Source organism: Silene latifolia, chromosome Y, assembly GCF_048544455.1.
Source record: "Silene latifolia isolate original U9 population chromosome Y, ASM4854445v1, whole genome shotgun sequence".
Lineage (NCBI taxonomy): Eukaryota > Viridiplantae > Streptophyta > Magnoliopsida > Caryophyllales > Caryophyllaceae > Silene > Silene latifolia.
The window spans coordinates 61,123,792-61,132,246 of NC_133538.1; the positions used below are offsets into that span (position 1 = coordinate 61,123,792).

The following is an 8,455-nucleotide window of genomic DNA, read 5'->3' on the forward strand; positions in this document are numbered from 1 at the left end:
AGGAGATGGCGTAATCGAATCAACGCATTGAAGAATAACGAGGGGGCCTGGATTGAAAACAAAAACGATCTCAAGTCCTTGGTGGTGACTTTAATGATAAGACATATCGTCCTTATACCTAAGGTAATTGGCCCTGAATACATTACACAATTCCGTCCAATAGGTCTTTGTAATGTTTCTTATAAAATCGTCAGCAAAGTATTAGCTAATCGTATCAAAAAAGTTTTACCACAGTTAATATCGGAGACACAAAGTGGTTTCGTCCCAGGTCATCAAATCTCCGATAATATTGTGGTATTTCAAGAACTTATCCATACTATGCGAAGGAAGAAGGGTAATAAGGGTTTTATGGCTATAAAAATTGACCCGGAGAAGGCTTATGATCGTCTATGTTGGGATTTTATTCGAGATACGTTGAATGATATGTGCCTCTCTGCTTATTTGGTCGATGTTATAATGGAATGTGTCACTACAGTTAGGATACAAATCTTATGGAATGGAGAACCAACTGAAATGTTCACTCCCTCGAGAGGAGTTCGACAAGGGGATCCCCTTTCTTCCTATCTCTTTGTCACGTGCCTCGAGAAATTACGAAAACTTATTGATGAGGAAGTTCGAAATCAAAATTGGAAGCCAATACAAGTATGTAGCAACGGCCCCATGATTTCCAATTTATTCTTTGCAGACGATATGGTTCACTTCGCTGAAGCAAGTATCAATCAGGCTACTATTATCAACAAGGTTTTAAATACATTTTGTCGAGCATCGGGTGAAAAAGTCAGTGTAGCCAAATCACGTGTGTTCTTCTCTTCGAATACGAGTCCTGTCATCAAAGGCGCTGTTGCTTGCAAATTTGGGTTTGATATCACCGATGATTTGGGTACTTATCTGGGTATGCCGACTATAAATGGACGCGTAACACGACAAACATTTAGCCATATTCTCGATAAATTCAATTCTCGGCTGGCCGGTTGGAGCACGAAGCATCTATCCCTTGCAGGCCATGCTACTCTAGTCCAATCTACTCTCTCCTCAATGGCCAATTATAGTATGCAGACAGCCAAGTTCCCAAAAACTACTTGCGATTCGATTGACGCTAAAACTAGAAGATTTCTATGGGGTGGTGATGAGAAAAAAAAAAGATACACCTTCTTTCTTGGGAGACAATACAGAAGCCTAAAGATAAGGGTGGCCTCGGGATAACATCTTCCCAACAAGCTAACGCGACATTCTTAACAAAACTCGGTTGGCGCGTATTATCATCTCCCAATAGCTTGTGGGCTCGAGTTTTACGGGCCATGTATTGTAGCGGGAGATGTGACATGGATATGTTCAAACCCAAAGCGAATATGTCAAATTTATGGGCGGGTATCTCGTCACAAGCGGCTAATATTATTAAGGGCACTACATCAGCTGTGGGCAATGGTCAACGAACCCTCTTTTGGGATCATTCTTGGGTAGAAGAAGGCACCCTCTCAGACATAGCAATTCTTCCTATACCGGAGTCTCTAATCAGAGCAACTGTTAGCGACATGTGGGACGAAGAGTCGGGTTGGAAATCGGATGTCTTCGCTAATTTCCTTCCGAGTGATAGTCTTCTTAAAATTGCCTCGTTTTCTCTGTCCCCTGACCCGAACCTCGTGGATTCCCTCTACTGGAACGGGACTTTACATGGTAAATTTACCATCAATTCTACTCTAAATATTATCAAGGCAATGGACCCGGTTCCTGAAATCAACCAAGTTCGCTGGCATGCTATTAGGATGTTACCCGTCCAACAACGGATCAAATTTTTCATTTCGCTAGCTGCTCACAAAAGAGCCATGTGCAATGTAGCTAGCATCTGTCGCAAGTTATTAGACGATCCTAGCTGCCCTCGATGCTTCGCTGAAGAAGAGAACATGGATCACGTCCTTTGTCTTTGCCCGTTTTCCCGTCACATTTGGAGTTTACTTGGTATACCCTCATCTCTTCCATCTTTTTATAACAATATTTACTCGGAATGGATCTATTTAAATGCTAGTAATAGCATCGATGTGGGTCTCGAGGACTGGTCGATGAAGTTCACCATCACTTGTTGGTGGATTGGAGATGGCGTAAAAATGTCGCGTTTGGTCGTGCTACCGAAAACCCAACAAATCCCATCCCTTTTCTACAACAACAATTTGAGACTTCAAAATGAGCTTTTGATAAATATTTGCTATTCATTTATACGCCGGGTTCTCGACACAGAGAAGTGCTTATTCGGTGGCATCCCCCTCCTCACAATTGGTGCCTTCTAAATACCGATAGGGCTTCAAAAGGAAATCCAGGTCCAGCAGGATGCAGAGGTATTTTTCGAGACGATACAGGTAACTTTATCTCAGCTTATTTGTGTTCAGGCGGGTATTGCACCTCAATGAGAGCGGAGATGTTAGCCCTAGTCGCTGGATTGGAAAGAGAGAGAACTTATCAAGTTGACAAGCTTCTTGTTCACATGGATAATGTTGTCTGCGTTGATTTGGTTATAAAGGATCAGCTAGTAAGCAATAGTATTTGCCCCCTCGTGGTTCGATGCAAGGAGCTTATTCGTTTACCCGGATTGCAAGTTCATATAGAACACGTGTTTAGGGAAGCAAATCGAGCAAGTGATAGGCTAGCTAATCAAGGTGTTAACGCTCCTACTAAAGTCACCTTCATCGAAGAACCTCCGGACGCCCTTAGATCAATTCTCTGTGAGGATTTGTTAGGGGTTACTGCCCCTCGTTTGATTTCTTAGTTTCGGGTTTTTGCCCTCTTATGTACCAAAAAAAAAAAACAAAGGAGTATTTATACTAAGTACAAGGATTAGGTTAACTAAGGGCTTAAATGACGATTAAGCCCCTTAAATGAAGTTCAACGCCTTGCAAGTCCTAGCTTGGGACGCACGACCTCCTTCTGATGGACGCTCATCCTGCACTAAGGGACGCTCGTCCTGCCTTAGGGACGCTCGGGCTGAGCTTGGGGACGCCCGTCCTTAGCATTGGGAAGCCCGTCCTGAAGTGTAGTTTTCCTTCTTCTTTCATTTGGCTGCCCCCTAATTCGTGGGAGTCCGGTCGTGGGGGTCCTTCATCATTGTCCATTTACTTGTTTTATTGACTTAGGCCTTTAGTATTGGTCTCCTCCTTATTGCTTGGTCGTTAGATGCGATCAATTTAGCTCCGTTTTGCTCCGTTTAAGTAAGGCTAGCACTCCTCTTCTACCAAGGGCACAAAACCTCATAGAATACACATAATAGGAAGCTAAAGATAAGAAACGACCCTAATGCATGCTAGAAAGCATAGGAACGAGGTTAGTTAGTGGACTAAATGTGCATAAATACGAGTCACATCAATCATGTAAGATAGAAAGACCCCTGAATCTAATTATTGTTATTTGAATTTTAATAATAATAATATATATTAGATTCGATTATATTGACAATTTCAAAAAGCTATTCATACTATGAACATATTATGATGGCAGTTGGGTACGTATTCCCCCCCCCCCCCAATCCTCTAGCGGTTCAGGACATCTCTCTTCCAAGGAGGCAGCGGGGATTCGACTTCTCCTGGGAGTAGGGTACTACGAATGGAAGTTGCTCGTGGATTATCAATAAGCCTAATCAATAAACCTATAATTGAATAGATTCTTCCTGGGTCAATGCCGGAGAGGTTAATGGGGACGGACTGTAAATTTGTTGGCAATATGTCTACGCTGGTTCAAATCCATCTCGAACCAAAAGCTCTCTCATCCACTATTTCGATGAAGATATTTGTTCTCCCGAAACGGCTGACATGCGGAATAAAAGAGTCGATTTTTCTGTTTTACATTTGTTACGGGAAATTTAAATAATGATCTAGATCATTATCTAGATTCATCCTATGGGATAATTTAAACTAAAAAAAATTAACTAGTAATTCGTGTTGTTCTTACTCAAGTACGTATTCATACAGAGATCCGTATATCACTAATAACTCCCTTCTATATTATAAGACAAAAATTCGAACTCTAAATGATTTAAATTTAATCATAAAAAAAGATATTGTATACCTTAGTTCCTTGGGATTGTAGTTCAATTGGTTAGAGCACTGCCCTGTCAAGGCGGAAGCTGCGGGTTCGATCCCCGTCAGTCCCAACGGATCCAATAACCAAAGATCAAACAAGTATCTCATGTTTTTTTTAGACCCCGTGTAATGTAATTATAAAAAAAATTCAATTTAGACTAAAATTTAAGTTCTATAAAAAAAGAGCAAAAACTAAAAAAAAAAATGACAAAAAAAAGAAAGATTTTTAGAACTTAACCCCTTATAGTCTGTTTTTCATATATTATTTTTTTTGTAACCAATGGAAGTCTAAAAGAAAAAGAAATGTGGTCAGACTTCGTTAGATGCTTGATTGTACAAATAAAATATTTTAAAAGAATGATATCCTGATTCGATCACGAATTCTATAATACTTTTTTTTCCAGTATGGATAAAAGATTATCCTATGTTATAGTATTCAATTTGTGACGGTGAATTGATATGATATTTCATATATTGTTATTCGTGATATTAATCCTTTTCAATATCATTAAAATGGAATACATATATTCCATATAAATTTACAGTTGACATTTTGATCATCTCTAGGGGATTAAATCCCGAGTTATTGCGAACTAAAAAATCGATGAAATTATGTAAGTAAATATTCTTGCATTTATTGCTACTGCGCTTTTCACTCTAGTTCCTACTACTTTTTTACTTATCAGTTATGTAAAAAACGGTCAGCCAAAATGATTAGTTTGACTGAAAATTGACTTCTTCGTTCTTTATCGCAGGCTAGAATCATCAGTATTTGATTCGATTTGGTAGTAGTATGGTAGAAAGAAAATTTTATTTCTTTCTACCATACTATTTTTACGATTTTTTAGTTATTATTATGTTTTTAGTTTTTTTTTGTTGTGGATAAAAAAGTTGTACTATACTACAGATTTTAAATTTTTAATATTGACTAATCTATATTGTATCCTATATATGTTTTGTACATATTGATCCTAATTCTATTGTTTTGCTACATCAATTTGATCGATTTGTATTGATAGTGATTCTGATCAATCTAAAATAATTGAAAGGCAACTCTCACTTTTATTTTATACTCAACTTCTTATATTTCAAATAAAAAAATAGCAGGGAAAGAATCAAAGAAAGAAACATGGGCGTTTAAAATATATCTGTTTGATTGACATTAGTATCTTTAAAAATACTTTATGGAGTGATCTACAATACAATTGATAAGGTTTGATTCCCCAATTGAAAACTCAATTAGTCAAAATTAGCTAAGTTAAGTAGTATTTCTAGAGTCCACTTCTTCCCCATACTACAAGTGAAAGAGAAAATGTAAAGACTACCATTAAAGCAGCCCAAGCGAGACTTATAATATCCATGTGAATTTTGTCCCCTATTTCTTTGAATATGAAGGAATTATTCCATTATTGTTTACTAATAATAGTGAAATCAAGGGTACCGAGTTAAAAAGTTTTTAGAACTATTTCTTAATTTAATGAACCAATTCAAAAAATTCACGTACATATAAAAACTTCTCATAATTTTTACGCGGTTACTACTGAAAAGGGGTTTTGTAATAATTGAATACCTAAGTACTAAGATATTTTTTTAGTTTGTATACAAATTATATCTCGCTTTTCTGCCATTACTAATTTAGTTAGTATATTACCTCCCACCGAAGTGGCTCCAATAGGAGTGTAAGGGAATCGAGACGTTTTGATAGCCCTTACACTCCTAATGCTTATTATTTAATAAAAAAAAAATTCCTTGAATTCGAGATACAAAGCTTTAGAGCCCACTAGATGCTTAGAATCAAGTACATATCAAAAGACCCTAATGGTGTGTTTGGGAACCTAGAATTGGATTTGAATTACGGAATTGAGACAATTCAAGCGTTTAGGAGCCCCTAGAATTTGGAATTGGAATTCGACTCAATTCCCTATCAATTCCATCTTAGTCAAAATTTGGCATTCTCAAATTCCTACCATATACGAGTCATTTCAATTCTATCGCTACTTGATTACGGTTTTTTGTGATGCAAGTTTCATCGCAATTTTTTTATTTATGATTTTTTTTAATCGCAAATATTTTTCGTCACAAGATTTATTTTTTTTAATAAAAAACTCAAAAAAAAAAAATTCTTGACTTCGACCCATACATTACCCGCCCAATTCCAATTCCAATTCCATGAGTTCCCAAACGCTAATGAGAAAATGAAATCCGGAATCAAATTCCATGTGATCTCCAAACGAATTTTTGGAATTAAATTTGGAATTGAATTCAAACATTTTGATTTCTACAATTGAAATCATGAAAATGAAATCAATTCCGGGTATCCAAACACTACCTAAGGGATTAGGATATTTCTGTTTTTTTAGAATCAGGCGACACCCAGATTTGAACTAGGGAATAAAGGATTTGCAGCCCTCCGCCTTACCACTCGGCCATGCCGCTAAAACAAAATATATATGAAAAGATTTCCTTTTGTATTGTACTTGCGTTTTGAATCCCATTTCCTTAATTCCCTTCCTACTAATAAAAAGCTTTTTTTTCCATACCCCCAAAACATATAGACTTTCAAAAAAGTAAAAAGTCATAAGAAATTGAAACCATTAACTATTTTGGAATTCAATGACGAGTCTTGGATTCTGACTTCAAATCATGTTTCTTTAATGACATAAGAAATCGAAGCAGTAACTAATAATTATTATTGTGTCTTTTCAATAATTTTTGTTTTCTTTTTCTCAATTTCGATTATGACAACAATTATGCCTATATGTAAACCCCGGAACCATAAAAGAAATTACACAGAGCGTATCTTATATATGATATATAGAAGATATTAGGATACATATCTAAATTTAACGCTTTGCTTTACAATATAAATAACCCTAAATTAAGAATTAATGTTAAATTTTTTACGAAATAGTACTAAAATAGATCTTGTCTCCGCAAATAGGTTTTTGTTAAAAAAACCTATTAAGTAATAAGTAAAAAAAAACTCTATATTGTTTCTGATTATTCTTATCTCGGTAATAAAGTAGCCGGAAGACATGAAAATAAAGGTATCATTTCAAAAAAAAATTCCTAGACAAGATATGCTGCAAGATAGAAGACCCCTTGATATGGTCATTAACCCATTTGGAGTACCCTCACGAATGAATGTAGGACAGATATTTTAATGTTCGCTCGGGTTAGTGGGAGGTATGCTAGATAGAAATTATCGAATCACACCTTTTGATGAGATATATGAACAAGAGGCTTCGAGATAACTAGTATTTTCTGAATTATATCAAGCCAGTAAACAAACATCGGAGCCATGGATCTTTGAACCCGAGTATCCGGGAAAGAGTCGAATATTTGATGGAAGAACAATGGATCTTTTTGAGCAACTTGTTATAATGGGAAATCCTTATATATTGAAATTAATTCATCAAGTTGATGATAAAATCTATGGACGTTCTAGTGGACATTATGCACTTGTTACACAACAACCCCTTCGAGGAAGAGCCAAGCAAGGAGGACAACGCGTAGGAGAAATGGAAGTTTGGGCTCTAGAAGCATTTGGTGTTGCATATATTTTACAAGAGATGCTTACTTATAAATCGGATCATATTAAAGCTCGCTAGGACGCACTTAGTACTACGATCATTGGGGGGAACAATACCTAACCCCGAGGATGCTCCAGAATCTTTTCGACTGCTTGTTCGAGAACTACGATCTTTGACTATGGAACTGAACCATTTCCTTGTATTTGAGAAAACATTCCAGATTAAAAGGATGAAAGCTTAATCGAAATAAATTATAATTTTCCTTCTATGATCGATCAGTATAAACATCAACAACTCAGAATTGGGTTAGTTTCGCCTAAATAAATAAGTGCTTGGGCCACAAAAAGCCTACCTAATAGAGAGATAGTTGGAGAGGTGACAAAACCTATACTTTTCATTACAATACCAATAAACCCGAAAAGGATGAATTATTTTGTGAAAGAAATTTTGGGCCGATAAAAAGCAGAATTTGTGCTTGTCGAAATTATCGAGTAATCAGAAATGAAAAAGAAGTCCCAAAATTTTGTGAACAATGCGGAGTCGAATTTGTTGATTTTCGAATACAAAGGTATCAAATGGGATATATTAAATTGGCATGCCCTGTAACTCACGTGTTGAATTTCAAACGTCTTTCTAGTTATATCGCGAATTTTTTAGATAAAACTCTTAAAGAATTAGAAGGCCTAGTATACTGCGATGTGTGACTTGATCAAAATTATGATTTTACAGATTTGGAATGAAAAATTGTCATCCCATTAGGGGATGCCCCGGCTTTGACATGTCTCTTGGCAGGAGTAACATGAAGCTCAGAATTATGGGTGTATTGAATACTTCTAATTAAAGGGGGAATTGATCCAT

The 8,455-nt window shown here is 36.4% G+C and overlaps 2 non-coding genes across 2 annotated transcripts; one reads left to right on the forward strand and one right to left on the reverse strand.

Moving 5' to 3' along the window:
* Nucleotides 1-4,061: 4,061 nt before the first annotated feature.
* TRNAD-GUC (transfer RNA aspartic acid (anticodon GUC)) lies at nucleotides 4,062-4,135 on the forward strand. The gene has a single exon. It is a non-coding gene; the product is annotated as a tRNA-Asp (tRNA).
* A 2,293-nt stretch (nucleotides 4,136-6,428) lies between these two features.
* On the reverse strand, nucleotides 6,429-6,500 carry TRNAC-GCA (transfer RNA cysteine (anticodon GCA)). The gene has a single exon. It is a non-coding gene; the product is annotated as a tRNA-Cys (tRNA).
* Nucleotides 6,501-8,455: the final 1,955 nt, after the last annotated feature.